At 47.1% G+C, this 18,705-nt stretch overlaps 1 protein-coding gene across 5 annotated transcripts in view; it reads left to right on the forward strand.

Moving 5' to 3' along the window:
* Window positions 1-2,351: 2,351 nt before the first annotated feature.
* Window positions 2,352-18,705, forward strand: part of cntn2 (contactin 2) — a 126,639-nt gene continuing 110,285 nt past the window's right edge. Inside the window, exon 1 of one of the 5 annotated variants that reach the window (XM_061784534.1) lies at window positions 2,352-2,580. The gene's annotated coding sequence lies outside the window, so the exon portion shown is untranslated. Of the gene's footprint in view, window positions 2,581-7,814; window positions 9,504-12,140; window positions 12,160-18,705 lie in introns of those variants that run through there. The other 4 variants (XM_061784533.1, XM_061784529.1, XM_061784531.1 and 1 more) reach the window with 4 other exon arrangements.

Genomic DNA, 18,705 nt, shown 5'->3' on the forward strand with positions numbered 1-18,705 from the left:
AGAACATGTGATTGCCCTAATATTGAGTCGTGTCTCGCTGAAATTAACAGTGGATATCCTGTATCTTTTTGGTCCTCAACCCTGAGAAAACTGAGCTGTTGATTATTGGTCTTACTCAACATAACCACTGAGTTTTGACAAAAGCACCATTACCCAAAGGGAGTCATTAAAAAATCTCGGTTATATTTGACTCAATACTCTCCTTTCAAAAGCACATTTATAGTACCAAAAGTGCATTTTTTTTCATCTTCGCAATATCACTAAGCTACATCCCATCCTACCTGCGAGTGATGCAGAGATCATAGTTCATGCATTTGTTCCGTCTCGCCTCAACTATTGTAACGTGCTGCTTTCTGGTTTTCCCATATCCAGTATTAAAAGTCTGCAGTTAGTACAAAACATTGTAGTGAGACTTTTGGCAAGGACGAGAAAGTTCGATCATATTACCCCCATTTTGGCCAACTTCCATTCTCTCCCGGTCGACTTGAGATGCAATTTTAAGGTCCTGGTACTAAAATATCACACGGGTTAGCACCCTCTTATCTCGCTGAGTTAGCTGTACCGTATGTTCCGTCATGAAACCTACACTCACAAAACGCTGGTCTCTTATTTACTCCGAGAGCCAGAAAGAAGTCTGCAGGCTCTCAAGCATTTTTTATTTGGGCGCCAGCATTCTGGAATGCCCTACCCGTGGATGTTAGAGCTGCTACCTCAGTAGGAATGTTTAAATCCTGACTTGACTTATTTCTACTATTTAGCATTCAGTTAAAATCATGGCCTGTTTTACTACCGCTTGTCTCCTCTCTGGTGACCGTATGTGAGGCTGTTGCTCTTTGGGTTCTGCACCGACCAACTGGGACAAGATCTAGGTGGACCACTTCCCCAGTGGTCATTGCCATGGAGGATTCTGCTCCAACCGACCAGGCCAGATCTTGAGGCAGAACCACCGAAGGCGTCTACCCTGCAGCACCTTTTCTCTTTAAATGGACTCTTACGCCATCTTAATGAACATTGTAGAGCATCTTGCCATTGCAATGAACATTGTAGAGCACCAGACTATGTGAAAAATATTGCCCACTTGACATCCATTGCAGCCTGGTCATCCTGGAAGGTGGGTGCCTCCCATCTGCGGTCCCTTCACAAGTTTATTTTTTTCCCCAAATGGGACTGAGATTTTCCTTGCCCGATTGGGGGGGTTTAGATTCGGGGTTGTTGTCAATCATCATTCCCAACTGTGGGCCTGTGAAGCCCTTTGAGACTCTTTTGTGATTAAGAGCTATATAAAAGGTTTGGGGAATAACGGAATACCTCTAACAGGATTATGTAATCAGAATACAAAAATAAAGGTAACTGTAATCCGTTACAATTACTGTAAAAAAACTGGGATTATTTTGCAGGATCACAATTTTAAGAGAGGCCAGTTGTTGATTTTCAGTCCCAACCTTTTCTAAAGTTAGCAGCACGTCATTGTAGTATAAGGTGGGAGAGGTGCGGGTGTGAGGGGTCATTGAGGGAAGGGGTTAAGATACCGCTAACTGGAAAGGCTGCCTTCATCCGTTTAATAAGGCCTCTGTTTGTCCATTTCACTCAATATATCACACAAAATGAGTTTTAAAAACTTTGTTATGAAGCTAGGCAGCACGTACAACAACAGAACACAGATTGCCGGCTGCCCATATCAGATATTATATATATCCAACCATCTATTTTCTGTACCGCTTATCTTCACTAGGGTCGTGGGCGTGCTGGAGCCTATCCCAGCTATTTTAGAATAGAATAGAATAGAATCACCCTTTATTGTCATGAACATGCATGCATACACACAAAATTTGTTCTCTGCATTTAACCCATCACAGTGAACACATACACATGTTAGTGGAACACACTGGAGCAGGGGGCAGCTGAAGCGCCCGGAGAGCATTTCGGGGTATCAGTGTCTTGCTCAAGGACACCAGAGCCGTGAGTCCGGGGGATGTTGGCGGATGGTCCGGTCGAGGTCTTGAACCTAGGTCCCCCACGGTGGCAGGCGATGATCTTAACCATTGAGGCGAGAGGCGGGGTACACCCTGAACTGGTCGCCAGCCAATCGCAGGGCACATATACACAAACAACCATTCACACTCATATTCACACCTACGGGTAATTTAGAGTCTTCAATTAACCTACCACGCATGTTTTGGGGATGTGGGAGGAAACCGGAGTAACCGGAGAAAACAAGCTCTTTAATAGAAAGAAGACGAACTACCTTTTACTTTGTAAAACAGAAACCACCGGAAGTGTCACTTTAGAATTGCCGTCAACTTAATATGTGGTAAAATCGACCAGACGGTGATGGAGAATATAGAGAAAGGAGTGATGCAAAGAAAAGGAAAGGGGGCGGGTGGGAGCGAGAAGGGAAGAGGGAGACAGCCCGAATCGTTTTAGAATGTGGCTCCAAAGAGAATTGGACAGTTACAAAAAATTGTTGGTCTGAAACACGTTTGTTGGTTGCTTGAATCGGGGATAAACGCCTTCTCACTCCTGCGCATATTGAGCGGCATCCTATTGCTGCTGCTTTTGGGAAACACGGTGGGGTTCAAGGTAAGTAGATAAACGCCATATGCCTCCATGCATACACGCCTTCGATCATCTTATTTCTATTGTCCAAAGCCCACATTTTGCAACAGCGCACCTGTGTAGGCTTTGTTTTTAACCGGCAGAATACAACCTGAAATGTGTGTTTGACGCAGTAGCACCATACCACGGACAGACCCACAACATCATTAGTTTTATTTTCCTCAGCAAAACGTGTTTACGGTGCAATGTACGTTGTTGAGCGGTGTTTTAAACTTAAAAAACAAAAAACAACGAAAACAACAGAACAGTTAATGCAAAGACCCAATGCATGCACACACTGACAGTAAAGATCAATTCAACAACTGAAACGTTGGCAATTTCGGAAAGATGCTTTGGATGGAACACAATTCATTATACGTACTGTAACCTACGACTTGACCGTTTTTTTTTTTGGGTGGTTTATTTATTTATTTATTTGTATTAATCACGCTGGTGGATAAATATTGGGCAGATTGTAATGAACCGAAGTTATTTATCTCAATTAAGGCACATTTTCGGAGTAATTATCTTAAGCTTTTAAGTTGTTACAAGCTGACCTCAGCCGGTCACTGACAATGCTTGTAATGCTATCACATTGATTTCCAGCTCATTCCTTCCAATATGTTAAAGCCTTTCCGCCCTTTGAGTGGCTCATATTACTAATTTATTTTTTAGATTATAGTTCTTTTTAAAAACCTCAGGACTTTGTTTAAAATGAGACTAAAAAGATATTGTCAGAAACTCATGGGCCCTATTGATTTATGCTGTAATCTTTAACTTTCATATCGACGAAATCTTCTTACGCAAGACTGTTGATATTTGTGACCAATAAAAACAACAACAACAAAAAATGTCTGCGTTAAAGAAGCAGGTTACCACTACAAATATCTTGGGGAGAGCGATCATGTTTGACAAAAAAGTTTAAATTTGAATGTCTGCTCATAAATTAACAATCCAGTTAGTCTGAGAGTGCAAACTATTATAACTAAAATAACACATCACACATGCTGTTTTTTGTTTGTTACAACATTCTATCAGATTATGATTAATCTTTTTTATTGCATAAATATACAATAAATACTAACATATGCAGAGCCGAACTAAGGCATACGTGAACTAAGATCCTGCTTCGGGCCAAGCAATCACAAAAGGACCCCCAAGAGCAATTAATCAACAGAACAACAGGACAGAACAACAGAATCGATGTACCATTCATTCTTTCTTTTCACGAAGATCCGCTTCAATGTGTTTTCACGACCCACAGCTCGTGACCATAGGTCAAGGTAGGAACATAGATCGACCGGTAAATTGAGAGCTTCGCCTTTCGGCTTAGCTCCTTATTCACCACAACGGACCGATATAAAGTCTGCATCACTGCAGACGCCGCACCAATCCGCTTGTCGATCACTCGTTCCATTCTGACCTCACTCATGAAAAAGACCCCAAGATAGTTGAACTCCACCACTTGGAGCAGGATCTCATCCCTGACCTGCAGAAGGCACGCCACCCTTTTCCGACTGAGGACCATTGTCTCAGATTTGGAGGTGCTGATTCTCATCCCAGCCGGTTCACACTCTGTTGTGAACCGGCTGCAATACTGAGGCCACCAAACCGGACCCCTCTACGCCTCAGCTGCACTGAGAAATTCTGTTCATAAAAGTAAGGAACAGAATCGGTGACAAAGGGCAGCCTTGGCGGAGTCCAACTCTCACCGGAAACGAGTCCGACTTACTGCCAGCAATGCGGACCAAACTCTGACACTGGTCATACAGGGACCGAACAGCCCGTATCAGGGGGTTCGGTACCCCATACTCCCGAAGCACTCTCCACAGGACTCCCCGAGGGACACGGTCGAACGCCTTCTCCAAGTCCACAAAACACATGTAGACTGGTTGGGCGAACTCCCATGCACCCTCGAGGACCCTGCCGAGGGTGTAGAGCTGGTCCACTGTTCCACGGCCAGGACGAAAACCACACTGCTCCTCCTGAATCTGAGATTCGACTTCCCGACGGACCCTCCTCTCCAGCACCCCTGAATAGACCTTACCAGGGAGGCTGAGCAGTGTAGTTGGAACACACGTATCAGGGGGTTTGGTACCTCATACAGGACTCCCCGAAGGACACGGTCGATCTCCAGGTGATATGGCCTGACTCTTTCTTGTGACTGGCAGCCCTTGTTTCTGGGGTTAAAAAATATTTTAACAATTGGAAAAGGTTCCCGCACTGCCTTTTTTTGCATGCGTTATGCTAGTACCTGTGTGTGCTGGTTTGCACCTACCTTTCAAATTATTATTATTACGTATTTAAAGATGCTAAACAAGCCACAGCAATTTGTCTCAAGCGTGATAAATCAAATTGCGCATGAAAAAAAAATAAATTACAATTTACTCCTCCCAAAACACGCAAAATGAAGTTTGCAAAATTTTGGGCATTTAGGAAATGCAATCTTGGATGTGCCCTGTTAGTAGAGCAGCCTCCACATCTGTTTGCATGAGCAAATAAGTTTGTGTCATGTGTGTGTGTGTGTGTTCCGGGTTTTGTCTTCCCCCCTGTTTCACACACACCTGCTCCTGTGAGCATCTTCACCACCTGTGCCTCGTTCACCCTAATTACCCCTTGTATATAACCTCGTGTCTCATTTCCTCTCGTTGCCAGTTCGTTGTACCTTGTTGTCGCGTTCCAGCATTCCTTGTTTCCACGTCATAGACTCACAGTAAGGCTTGACCCTGTTCCGATTATCGACCTTGTCTCTTTGCCTCACGTTTTTGGATACTGTTGCCTCTTTTGGATTGCCTGCATGTGTACCAACCTATGCCCGTCTATTAAACCTTTCTTTTTGGAAACTGTCCATCTGTTTTGGAGTCGTGCATTTTTGGGTCCTATCCGCTGTTCCGTTCATGACAGAACGAACTGGCCATAACATGGACCCAGCAGACTCAGACCCGGTGCGCAAAGCCCTTCAAGCGGAGGGTCAACGCCTCATGAAGCAGGATGAGCAGATTGCTGCCCTCCACCTTCATCTAGAGGGACTGTCAAGTTATCAGGACAATATGATGAGACAGGTGGCCTCGCAGTTTGAACTTCTTATGAAATTTTTTCAAAAGAAGGAACCAGTTGGCACCACACCCAGTACCGCCACGGTACTTCCATGTGAAGTAGTCACCATGCAGCCACCTGCCACCTCCGCTGCTGTCTGCCCACAGCTCTCTCGACTGGAGAGGTTCTCTGGAAATTCTGGGAACATTAAGCCGTTCATCACGCAGTGCGAACTCCACTTTGAGCTGCAGGCAGCTGCATTCCCCACCGAGCGGTCAAAAATCGCATTCGTCATTTCCCACCTGACTGGTCGTGCGGAGGCGTGGGCTACTACTGAATGGAGCCGCAATTCCGCCGCGTGTCATTCATGGGCTTTTTTCGTAAAGACTATGGAGCAAATTTTTCAATTTTCCACTCCTGATCGTGAGGCAGCTCGCTCCCTTGTCACCTTACAACAAGGCAAGCGCCGGGTGTCAGGTTACGCGATTGAGTTTCGCATTCTAGCATCTGAGAGTCATTGGAATAATCGGGCGCTACTCGATGCCTTTTTTCAAGGACTATCCCCCGCCGTCAAGGATCATTTAGTCCCGCTAGACCTGCCGACCGACTTGGACGCTCTCATTGCTCTCGCCGTAAAAATCGACAAGAGGCTTTTGGATCGCGAGCTAGATGGAGATTGGCGGAGGGCTGCGTCAACGCGCACTTGGAGGACGAGCCTCGGTGACCAGCCAAACCAAGACAGATCCCCTGGTTCCGGTCTCAACCCACTGGCTAGTGTCCCCACGGAGGAACCCATGCAACTGGGCAGGTTCCGTCTCTCCCCTGAGGAACGTCAACGCCGGCTGAGGGAAGGGCGGTGCTTCTACTGCGGTCAGTTGGGTCATTCCGTGAGCAACTGTCACGTCAAAGTTGCCGGTGCCGGTAGCCAGGGTACGGGAGAGGTGAGTCTGAATTTCATTAAGGAAGACCCTACACGGGTTCTTCCTAAAGTGACACTATGCTCTCCTGATCAAGAAATTCATACGCCTGTATTAATTGACTCTGGTTCTGATGCAAACTTACTCAATTCCATCCTGGTTAGACGTATGCACCTTAGAACCTTTGGAATAAAACGCCACCGCAACACCTATGCTGCAGACGGCAGTTTTATGGGCAAGATCACTCACCGCACCCAAACACTCACATTGACATTCCCTGATTCTCACTCGGAACGTATTAGTTTTCATGTTTTTGACGCCATGAATCATGACGTTATCTTAGGGAACCCATGGTTGAAATTACATAACCCCCACATTGACTGGTCCTCTGGGCAGGTTATGTCATGGGGCAGCAATTGCGCCCGGAACTGTTTCAAGCCGCCACGTGATGTTCAGGGTCATGTTTCTAAGGACACTCCACAGACCCCATCTGGGGATCCTGATTTATCTCAAGTGCCCACCTGTTATCAGGATATTAAAGATGTTTTTTCCAAGTCCAAGGCCAAATCCCTTCCACCCCACAGACCTTATGACTGTGCTGTTGACTTGCTGCCTGGAACCACACCCCCACGAGGGAGGTTGTTCTCTCTTTCAGGGCCGGAACACAAGGCCATGAAGGAGTACGTAGAAGAATCACTAGCAGCCGGGATCATTCGCCCATCTTCATCCCCTGCGGGAGCAGGATTTTTCTTCGTGGACAAGAAAGACAAGACCCTGCGACCCTGTATCGATTACCGGGGTCTCAACGAGATCACGGTAAAAAACAGGTACCCTCTTCCTCTCATCTCCACCGCCTTTGAGTTCCTGGAGGGAGCCAAGATTTTCACCAAACTGGACTTAAGAAATGATCATCTAGTCAGGATAAGGGAGGGGGATGAATGGAAAACAGCATTCAACACACCAACGGGACATTATGAATATTTGGTAAAGCCTTTTGGGCTTACTAACGCTCCAGCTGTTTTCCAGAACCTTGTCAACGATGTCCTGCGTGACATGTTGAGTGTTTATGTTTTTGTTTATCTAGATGACATTTTGATATTCTCCCCGGATGAGGAGACTCACATTATTCATGTCTGCTCTGTTTTGCAGCAGTTACTGCAGAATCAACTCTATGTCAAGGCTGAGAAATGTGAGTTCCACAAGGCGTCCGTTTCTTTTCTGGGTTTCGTCCTGGCTCAAGGTGAAGTCAAGATGGACCCTTGCAAAGTCGATGCAGTTATTAATTGGCCTACTCCCACGTCACGCAAAGATGTACAAAGGTTCTTAGGGTTCGCAAACTTCTACAGAAAATTCATTAGAAATTTCAGTTCAATAGCCTCTCCTTTGCATGATCTTACCTCGCCACACCAACCTTTTGTATGGAACCCGCTTTGTCAGGCAGCTTTTCAAAAACTTAAGTCGAGCTTTACCTCCGCTCCCATCCTTACTTTGTCGGATCTCAAACACCAGTTTGTGGTGGAAGTCGATGCGTCTGATGCCGGAATAGGAGCAGTGCTCTCCCAGAAATCTCTCAAGGATGATAAGTTACATCCTTGTGCTTTCCTCTCCAAAAAATTTACCCCAGCTGAGAGAAATTATGACATTGGTGACCGTGAACTGTTGGCAGTCAAGGTGGCTTTGATGGAGTGGAGGCACTGGCTAGAGGGGGCACGGACTTTTTAGTATGGACAGATCACAAGAACCTTGAATATATCAAGACTGCTAAAAGATTAAATGCGAGGCAGGCTAGATGGGCTCTGTTCTTCACTAGATTTAATTTTACGTTATCCTACCGACCGGGTTCTAAAAATGGTAAGCCAGATGCTTTGTCACGCATTTTCTCCGAAGAGAATTATTTGTCCGACCCTAAGACTATCTTGCCTAAATCATGTTTCATTTCCGCGTTTGTGTGGGACATTGAAAATGCGGTCAAAGGGGCTCTGAAAGACACTCCTAGCCCTGAAGATTGCCCTGAGAACAGGCTTTATGTGGTTCCGACCTTAAGGGGAAGAGTCATCCACTGGGCTCACACGAACCGAACTGTATGTCACCCAGGCATTGCCAAGACGCAATCAGTGGTCAAACAGCGCTTTTGGTGGCCTAATGTTAGGAGGGATGTTATCGATTACGTCAATGCTTGCCAGGTATGTGCTGCTAACAAGCCCACTCATCAACGTCCTTCTGGGGAGTTGCGACCCCTGCCAATACCACAACGTCAGACATTTCCGTAGACTTTGTGACAGGATTACCGGCCTCTAAAGGCAATACCACCATTCTTACAGTTGTTGACAGGTTCTCTAAGATGGCACACTTCATTGCACTTCCAAAACTCCCCTCAGCTAAGGACACTGCCGAGCTAATGATTAATCAGGTTTTTAAGTTCCATGGTTTCCCAAAGAATGTGGTGTCTGATAGGGGTCCCCAATTCATTTCGCAATTTTGGAAGGAGTTTTGCAATCTCATAGGTGCTACTGTCAGTCTGTCATCTGGGTTTCATCCTGAAACCAACGGCCAAACCGAGAGGCTGAACCAGGACCTGGAGACGGGGCTCCGATGTCTCGCTTCACAGGAGCCGCGATCCTGGTCTCAGAAACTGGTTTGGGTCGAATTCTCCCACAATTCCCTCCCCTCTGCATCCACTGGTCTATCGCCTTTTCACGTTGTGCATGGTTACCAACCATCTCTGTTTCCTGCCATAGCCCCAGAATCCACAGTTCCAGCAGCAATAACCTTGGTGAGACGCTGCAGGAGGACCTGTGAGCGAGCCCGCCAGATGCTGCTGCGCCAGGGAAGGTCCTACAAGGTCGCTGCTGACCGTCGGAGGACACCGGCCCCGAACTACAAAGTGGGTCAGCGAGTTTGGCTCTCGACCAAGCATATTCCACTCCGGGTGGAGTCCAAGAAGCTCGCTCCCAGGTTCGTTGGGCCCTTCCCCATCACAAAAATCATCAACCCTGTCACCGTGACGCTGAGGCTCCCAAGGTCTATGCGGGTCCACCCTACTTTTCACGTCAGCCTACTCAGCCCCTCGTCGGAGGGGCAGGGGGTTTCAATATCTGGTGGACTGGGAGGGCTATGGGCCTGAGGAGCGTTCCTGGGTACCGTCTGCGTTTATCGTGGATGATTCGCTCATTCGGGACTTCCACGTTGCGCATCCAGGAGCCCCAGGGCCGTCTGGGGCCGGCCGTTAAGGGGGGGGAGGTACTGTCATGTGTGTGTGTGTGTGTTCCGGGTTTTGTCTTCCCCCCTGTTTCACACACACCTGCTCCTGTGAGCATCTTCACCACCTGTGCCTCGTTCACCCTAATTACCCCTTGTATATAACCTCGTGTCTCATTTCCTCTCGTTGCCAGTTCGTTGTACCTTGTTGTCGCGTTCCAGCATTCCTTGTTTCCACGTCATAGACTCACAGTAAGGCTTGACCCTGTTCCGATTATCGACCTTGTCTCTTTGCCTCACGTTTTTGGATACTGTTGCCTCTTTTGGATTGCCTGCCTGTGTACCGACCTATGCCCGTCTATTAAACCTCTCTTTTTGGAAACTGTCCATCTGTTTTGGAGTCGTGCATTTTTGGGTCCTATCCGCTGTTCCGTTCATGACAGTTTGCACCCATTTTTGGTGTGCAAACCTTTAGGAAATCAGGCCCTTCGTGCTATATAAATTGGAAGGTCTGTTCTTGTAGCTAAATGTGCTGCTACCTTTTGAGATTAAAAACCATACATTGGTAAAGACATGTCAGACTGACAGTATGTCAACCACTCTGCCAGTGCTACACTACTTCAGCAGTGTAACACTAAGTTTATAGTAGGTTTATGAATGATCAGTAAGCAATATTATGGAAAGAAAAAGGGAGCTCCAAAATGTAATTTTTGCTTAGGGCTCCATGGAAGCGGGGGCCGGCTCCACTGATATGGTTTACTGAATAGCTACAGTGATTGCCAAACTTTAGCAACTTCGTCTGGCTAAAGAGGGCACATATAAAAGTGGGGATAGAGCCCTGTATAATTGCGCTAGAAACCAGCTGACTAAATAAATTAACATCACAAAGAGAAATTATGCAGTAAAGTCAGAAAAACAGTTTCTGTAGCCGGGGATCGAATCTAAACGATCTCTAAATCAGTCTGGCATGAATTATAATCACTAACCAATTACAAGTAACCATCCCCTCAAGCTGAGAACAATAAAAGACTAGCCGACGACTTGAACACCTTCTATTGCAGATTTGAAAAGGACACTTTCACACCCCACATCCACCCAGCCGCACCACCGACCACCATCACACCTCTGAATCCCCCTCCTGCGTTGACCATCCACGAACAGGTTGTGAAAGGCAACTTCAAACAACAAAAGATCAACAAAGCGGCAGGCCGAGACCTTGTGTTCCAATCCTACCTCAAAGTCTGCGCGGACCAGTTCGCTCCAGTCTTCACACAGATCTTCAATAGATCTCTGTAAGTGTGTGAAGTACCACCATCTTGCAAACGCTCCACCATCATCCCAGTCCCCAAGAAACCTGCGATCTCGGGTCTGAATGACTACAGACCTGTTGCCCTGAGAGCTGTGGTCATGAAGTCCTTTGAACACCTCGTGTTGGACCACCTCAAGAGCGTCACGGGTCCCCTGCCGGACCCCCTGCAGTTTGCCTACTGAGCAAACGGGTCTGTGGATGACACAGTCAACATGGGACTGCACTTCATCCTAGAACACCTCAACGGTTCAGGGACCTACGCAAGGACCCGTCCAAGGACTTCAGCTTTGCGTTCAACACCATCATCCCTGAACTCCTTTCCTCCAAACTTCTCCAGCTCAGCGTCTCGCCTGCCATCTGCCAGTGGATTTACAGCTTTCTGACGGGCAGGACACAACAGGTGAGGCTGAGTGACACCACCTCATCTACACGCACCATCAGCACAGGGGTGCCCCAAGGTTGTGTCCTTGCTCTTCTCTCTCTACACGAACAACTGCACGTCAACGCACCCGGCTGTCAAACTCCTGAAGTTCATCAGCCTCATCAAAGACAGTGACAAGTCTGCGTATCGACAGGAAATGGACCGGCTTGAGCTGTGCTGCGGCCGACACAACCTGGAGCTGAACACGTTCAAGACTGTAGAGATGATTGTGGACTTCAGGAGGCATCCTTCGCCACAGCTGCCCCTCACGCTGTCCAACTGGCCTGTGTCAACCGTCGAGACCTTCAAGTTCCTAAGAATTACCATCTGTCAGGTGCTGAAGTTGAAGATCAACATCAACTCCATCCTCAAAAAGGCCCAGCAGAGGATGTACTTCCTGCAGCTTCTGAGGAAGCACAGCCTTCCACAGGAGCTGTTGAGGCAGTTCTACACAGCAGTCATCGAATCAGTCCTGTGTTCTTCCATAACAATCCGGTTTCGTGCTGCTACAAAAAAGGACAAACTCCGACTGCAACGGACAACCAAAACTGCTGAAAAGATTGTCGGTACCCCCCTACCCACCCTTGAGGACTTCCACGCTGCCAGAACTAAGACAAGAGCGTGCAAAATCCTCTTGGACCCTCCACAATCTGCCCACCACCTCTTCCACCTCCTCCCCTCAGGTAGGCGCTATCGAACGATGCAAACTAAAACAAGCAGACATTCCAACAGCTTCTTCCCTCTTGCCATTAACTTCTTAAACAGTTAACTAACAATTCCATTGGAACATGCTGCCAATTTTTGGCTTGAGTTTGTCACAGCTCTATCGGGCCAATTATACATTACTTGTGCACTCACCATAGTAGTCTCACCACTCTGCACTATTTGCATATCTGGTGTTGACCAATACTGGCCACTCATGTGCTTGAGTAGCATCTGCACCATTTGCACAATTGACATTGTTCCCGATTATCACACTACTAGTCACTTTAAACTGCTAAACTGCATCAATTTCGTAAAGTCTCTGCATCCTTTGCACAATGGTCGTTGCACCGGACTATTGTTCTATTAGTCATTTCAAACTGCTCTGCATCTTTTTGCACAATTGTCAAGAATTTTTTTTTTTTACCTGCATTACCACATTCCTGGTAACCTTTAATTGCTCAGTGTCTGTTTTTTTTTTTTATGTCTCAAAAGTATTCTCTGTCAATCAAAATTGGCAAATAAAGATGATTCTGATTCTGGGTTTTATCTATATATACTATATTTACCTTTTAAGTATATTTGTATTGAATCGTTCATTTTTATATTTAGGTTAATTTATTTAACTCTTCCTTCCGATACATTTTAATTGAATGTTAAAACCTGATGGCGGCATGGTAGACGACTGGTTAGCACATCTGCCTCACAGTTCTGGGGACCAGGGTTCAAATCACCGCCCCGCCTGTGTGGAGTTTGCATGCTCTCCCCGTCCCTGCGTGGGTTTTCTCTGGGCACTCCGGTTTCCTCCCACATCCCCAAAACATGCGTGGTAGGTTGATTAAAGACTCTAAATTGCCCGTAGGTGTGAATGTGAGTGCGAATGCACTGTTTGTTTCTATGTGGCCTCCGATTGGCTGGCGACTGGTTCAGGGTGTACCCCGTCTCCTGCGCGAAGATAGCTGGGATAGGCTCCAGCAGCCCGCGACCTTAGTGAGGATAAGCGGTAAAGAAAATTGATATTTCTATTGTTACAAATTTATATTTTGGTTGTGCTTTTAGGTTATATTAAAACTTGGGTTTTGGTAATTTATAAAATTTATAAAATTTATATTTTGGTTGTGCTTTTAGGTTATATTAAAACTTGGGTTTTGGTAGTTGAAAAAATACAAAGTTGTGAAATAAATGAATAATCTTGTTCATTAATCATCATTTCAATAGCCATCAAAATAATTGTGATAATTTTTTCCATAATCACCCAGCCCTAGCATAGCCTCCCCTAACCCCCTTCAGAACTGCGAAGCAAACCCAAACAAACATGTCAGATCATATAGCAAATAGCACTCACCATAAATAAATTGAAAAATTGACAGCTAATTTATATGATCGGTATCGGCAGTGGCCAGCATATTTTACTCATGGATTATCGGTAGCGGAATTGGCAGCATACAACACTGATCGGAGCACCCTTGATTATACATAGTGTGGACAACATCAAGATAAAGCATTGTTGGAATTTCAATGCTAAGTAAATATTTTAATAATTTTGTAATCAAATTTTTCTTTTAAGCTTTATTAATTTGTGCATTTGCAATGCCTTGATTTTAATGAGGTTACTACAGTCATTGCCATGAATGCAATTGTATGAATTTGCTAAATATGAAATAATCACTAAAACTCAACTTATTATATCATGAATATACGGGGCCAGTACACATTCTGACAGGCAGATGTTTTTTGTCTTGAGTTGCGAACAAAATTTCAGTTCTGAGCACAAAATCATGGCAATGAACTTCCCAAGCGTAGATAGTGAACAATTCAAGACACAGTGCTGGCTTAAAGCTATGAAATAGCCATCCATCCATTCCATCCATTATAGTTTTTTTATGAACACGGGCCTACTACCCCTCCTTGAGCCATTACCTTATAGATGTGGAGGGGTTTGTGTGTCCCAATGATCCTAGGAGCTAAGTTGTCTGGGGCTTTATGCCCCTGGCAGGGTCCCCCATGGCAAACAGGTCCAAGGTGAGGGACCAGACAAAGCACGGCTCCAAAAACCCCTATGACGAGTACAATTAATGGATTCAGGTTTCCCAGGGCTCCCCTCTGGAGCCAGGCCTGGAGGTGGTGGCTCGAAGGCGAGCGCCTGGTGGCCAGGCCTGCACCCATGGGGCCCGGCCGGGCACAGCCCGAAAGGGTAATGTGGGTCCCCCTTCCCATGTGCTCACCACCTGTAGGAAGGGCCATAGGGGTCGGATGCAGTGCGAGCTGGGCGGTGGCCGAAGGCGGGGACCTTGGCGATTCGATCCCCGGCTACAGAAGCTGGCTCTAGGGACGTGGAATGTCACCTCTCTGGCAGGGAAGGAGCCTGAGCTGGTGTGTGAGGTCGAGAAGTTCCGACTAGATATAGTCGGACTTGCCTCCACACACAACTTGGGCTCTGGTACCAGTTCTCTCGAGAGGGGTTGGACTCTCTTCCACTCTGGAATTGCCCACGGAAAGAGGCGCCGAGCACATGTGGGTAAACTTATTGCTCCCCGACTCGGCGCCTGTACGTTGGGGTTCACCCCGGTGGACGAGAGGGTAGCCTCCCTCCGCCGTTGGGTGGGGGGACGGGTCCTGACTGTTGTTTGTGCCTATGCACCAAACAGCAGTTCAGAGTACCCACCCTTTTTGGAGTCCTTGGAGGGGGTGCTGGAGAGCACTCCCGCTGGGGACTCCATCGTTCTGCTGGGGGACTTCAATGCTCACGTGGGCAATGACAGTGAGACCAGGAAGGGTGTGATTGGGAGGAACGGCCCCCTGATCAGAACCCGAGCGGTGTTCTGTTATTGGACTTCTGTGCTCATCACGGATTGTCCATAACGAACACCATGTTCAAGCATAAGGGTGTCCACATGTGCACTTGGCACCAGGACACCCTAGGTCGCAGTTCGATGATCGACTTTGTGTCATCGGACTTGCGGCCGCATTTCTTGGACACTCAGGTAAAGAGAGGGGCGGAGCTGTCAACTGATCACCACCTGGTGGTGAGTTGGCTCCGATGGTGGGGGAAGATGCCGGTCCGACGTGGCAGGCCCAAACCTATTGTGAGGGTCTGCTGGGAACGTCTGGCGGAATCCCCTGTCAGAAGGAGTTTCAACTCCCACCTCCGACAGAACTGTGCTCATGTTCCGAGGGAGGCGGGGGACATCGAGTCCGAGTGGACCATGTTCCGCGCCTCCATTGCTGAGGCAGCCGACCGAAGCTGTGGCTGTAAGATGGTTGGTGCCTGTCGTGGCGGCAATCCCCAAACCCGTTGGTGGACACCAACGGTGAGGGATGCCGTCAATCTGAAGAAGGAGTCTTATCGGGTCTTTTTGGCCTGTGGGACTCCTGAGGCAGCTGATGGGTACCGGTTGGCCAAGCGGAATGCAGCTTTGGTGGTCACATCGCATGGACATCGGGGACAGTGCCTCTGGATTGGCAGACTGGGGTGGTGGTCCCCCTTTTTAAGAAAGGGGACCGGAGGGTGTGTTCCTACAGGGGCATCACACTCCTTAGCCTCCCTGGTAAGGTCTATTCAGGGGTGCTGGAGAGGAGGGTCCGTCGGGAAGTGGAATCTCAGATTCAGGAGGAGCAGTTAGGTTTTCGTCCTGGCCGTGGAACAGTGAACCAGCTCTAAACCCTTGGCAGGGTCCTCGTGGGTGCATGGGAGTTCACCCAACCAGTCTACATGTGTTTTGTGGACTTGGAGAAGGCGTTCGACTGTGTCCCTCGGGGGGTCCTGTGGGGGGTGCTTCGGGAGGATGGGGTACCAAACCCCCTGATACGGGGTGTACGATCGGTGTCAGAGTTTGGTCCGCATATCTGGCAGTAAGTCGGACTTGTTTCCGGTGAGGGTTGGACTCCGCCAAGGCTGCCCTTTGTCACCGATTCTGTTCATAACTTTTATGGACAGATTTTCTAGGCGCAGCCGAGGCGTAGAGGGGTCCGGTTTGGTGGCCTCAGCTCAACACAGAAAACGGAAAAGACCTTTGTCTTACCCTACTAGTGTGGCTGCAGGGCTAATGACTGGATGCTAATTAACAATTGCTCTGAAATGTGTGTGCTTCCTTTCTCAACTCCTCCTTGCGCCACCTAGGAAAAAAAGAAAGACAAAGCGGGAGCCACCTGACAGAAAAAATAATCTCCCATAACTCAAATAGGATTGGGGCCATTTCACAGAATCGGTACCAGTTGCTTGTTGAAACCCTCTCAAAATTAACTTACATTTCGGTCTTATTTCAACTCCAAATCTGATAATACAAATATTTAACTTCTCAAAATGTCTACGGGGGTGGGTGGTGGGGTGGGGGTCAGCGGTACACCACCAATACTGTGTATGGTGCGAATAGGGAGCTGCTGACCTCAACTCGGGAGGTTGTGAGTCGGTGGACCGAATGCTTTGAAGACCTCCTTAATTCTACAGACATGCCTTCCTATGACTGCAGAGACTAGGGACTCTGAGGTGGGCTCTCCTATCTCCAGGGTTGAGGTCACCCAGGTGGTTAAACAGCTCCTCAGTGGCAGGGCCCTGGGGGTGGATGAGAGCCGCCTGGAGTTCCAAAAGTCTCTGGATGTTGTAGGACTGTCCTGGTTGACACGCCCTGCAACATCGCGTGGACATCGGGGACAGTGCCTCTGGATTGGCAGACTCGGCTGGTGGTCCCCCTTTTTAAGAAGAAGGACCATAGTGTGTGTTCCTACTACATGGGGATCACGCTCTTCAGCCTCCCCGAGAAGGTCTATTCGGGGGTGCTCGAGAGGAGGGTCCATCTTGAAGTCGAATCTCAGATTCAGTAGGAGCAGTGTGGTTTTCGTCCTGGCTGTGGTACAATGGACCAGCTCTACACCCTCAGTAGGGTTCTGGAGGGTGCACAGGAGTTCGCCCCAACCAGTCTACATGTGCTTTGTCAGACTTGGAAAAGGCGTTTGACCGTGTCTCTTTCAGGAAGTCTTATGGAGGTTGCTCCAGGAGTATGGGGTACCGGACCCCCCGATAAGGGCTGTTCAGTTCCTGTACGACTGGTGTCAGACTTTCGTCCACATTGCTGGCAGTACCGGACCCCATGATAAGGGCTGTTCGGTCCCTGTACGACCGGTGTCAGGCTTTTGTCCGTATTGCTGGCAGTAGATCGAATACATTTCCAGTAAGAGTTGGACTTTGGTATCTCGACTCGAACTCAAGGCTGCTCTCTGTATCGGTCTGTCGTGGTAAAGAAGGAGCTGAGCCGAAAGATGAGGCTCTCAATTTACTGCTCGATCTACGTTCCTACCCTCACCTATGGTCACGAGCTTTAAAGATTTAAATTACATTTTTGGTTATTAATGCAAATGCATCTTGGAGTCTTCAGAGTTCCTTTTTTCATTCTTTTACACACGTCCGTCTTTGTCACTCAAGCAGTCTTTACAGTTAATGCCACTGGAGAGAACATCATTATTTTGTTGGAATACACCAGAGGGATCTGTGAGCTGATGTGCCAGGATGAGGCAGCCATTTGGCATTCACACAGCAGACACAGACAAAGCAGACAGCAAAATAAATGGCATTATAGCTGAGATATGAATGAATATTTATGAATTTGTTAACATATCAGAACAATTGCACATCTTTACTGTTATTACGATTGTATAAAGATAACAGTGTGTGGGTCATTGGCCTGGAAACCGTTGGAGACCCTTGATATAAACCATTTAAAAAATTATATTGGGTATCTGTATCGGTTTGGAGAAGCAGCAAGTTATCGGTTATTGGCATTGGTGGCAAAAAAAAATAAAATACAGTTATCGTGCAACCCTATTAAGCATTATAGAAAATGGATGGATCGGACCGTGTAGCATATTTGTCGATGAGGTCCAAAGGGGCAAGCCTCTCTGTCAAAGAATCTTTGAGCTTTGAAAGTGACACCCAGTTTTTAATTTTAATTCATGAGCCATTGTTGAATCCTTTTCAAAAAGAACACTCCACTACAGTGACTTCTTTATTCAGAGTCAATTATTGAAGAAGTCTCTTTGTAAAATCGCTACATTGTGCTTCTCAACTGCCCCACAGTTCACCATTATTGTTCCATCAGTTAAATGAAAAAGACTCCAGTGACACTAACAGTAAATCTTTGTCGCTCATCACACTCAGTCCGTATGTCTGTCCACCTGGATGAAATGTTCTGTTTGAGTATGAGAGACAGGAGGCCTCCGAAAATGAATTTTCTGGTAATGTAGGGGGGATTTTGCTGGTAGTATTTTTGAGAAGACCAGCAATGTTTTACTAAGAGGTGGGTTCTGCAACGCTGAAAACAATTCTGATTGGATGCCTACATACTGCAATCATTTCAGCAGCAAGACTGCTCATATACTCACTATTGTATGACTGCCTTTTTTCAGCATCATGCGAGGAGATCGTCTCCAATACAAAAAAACTACCACATTTATAGATGAACAACAAGGTACAGTTTTTTTTGTTTTGTTTTGTTTTTTAACAAAAGGAGGAGAGGAAACTGGAAGCTGCAGTC

Source organism: Phyllopteryx taeniolatus, chromosome 9, assembly GCF_024500385.1.
Source record: "Phyllopteryx taeniolatus isolate TA_2022b chromosome 9, UOR_Ptae_1.2, whole genome shotgun sequence".
NCBI classification, from domain to species: domain Eukaryota; kingdom Metazoa; phylum Chordata; class Actinopteri; order Syngnathiformes; family Syngnathidae; genus Phyllopteryx; species Phyllopteryx taeniolatus.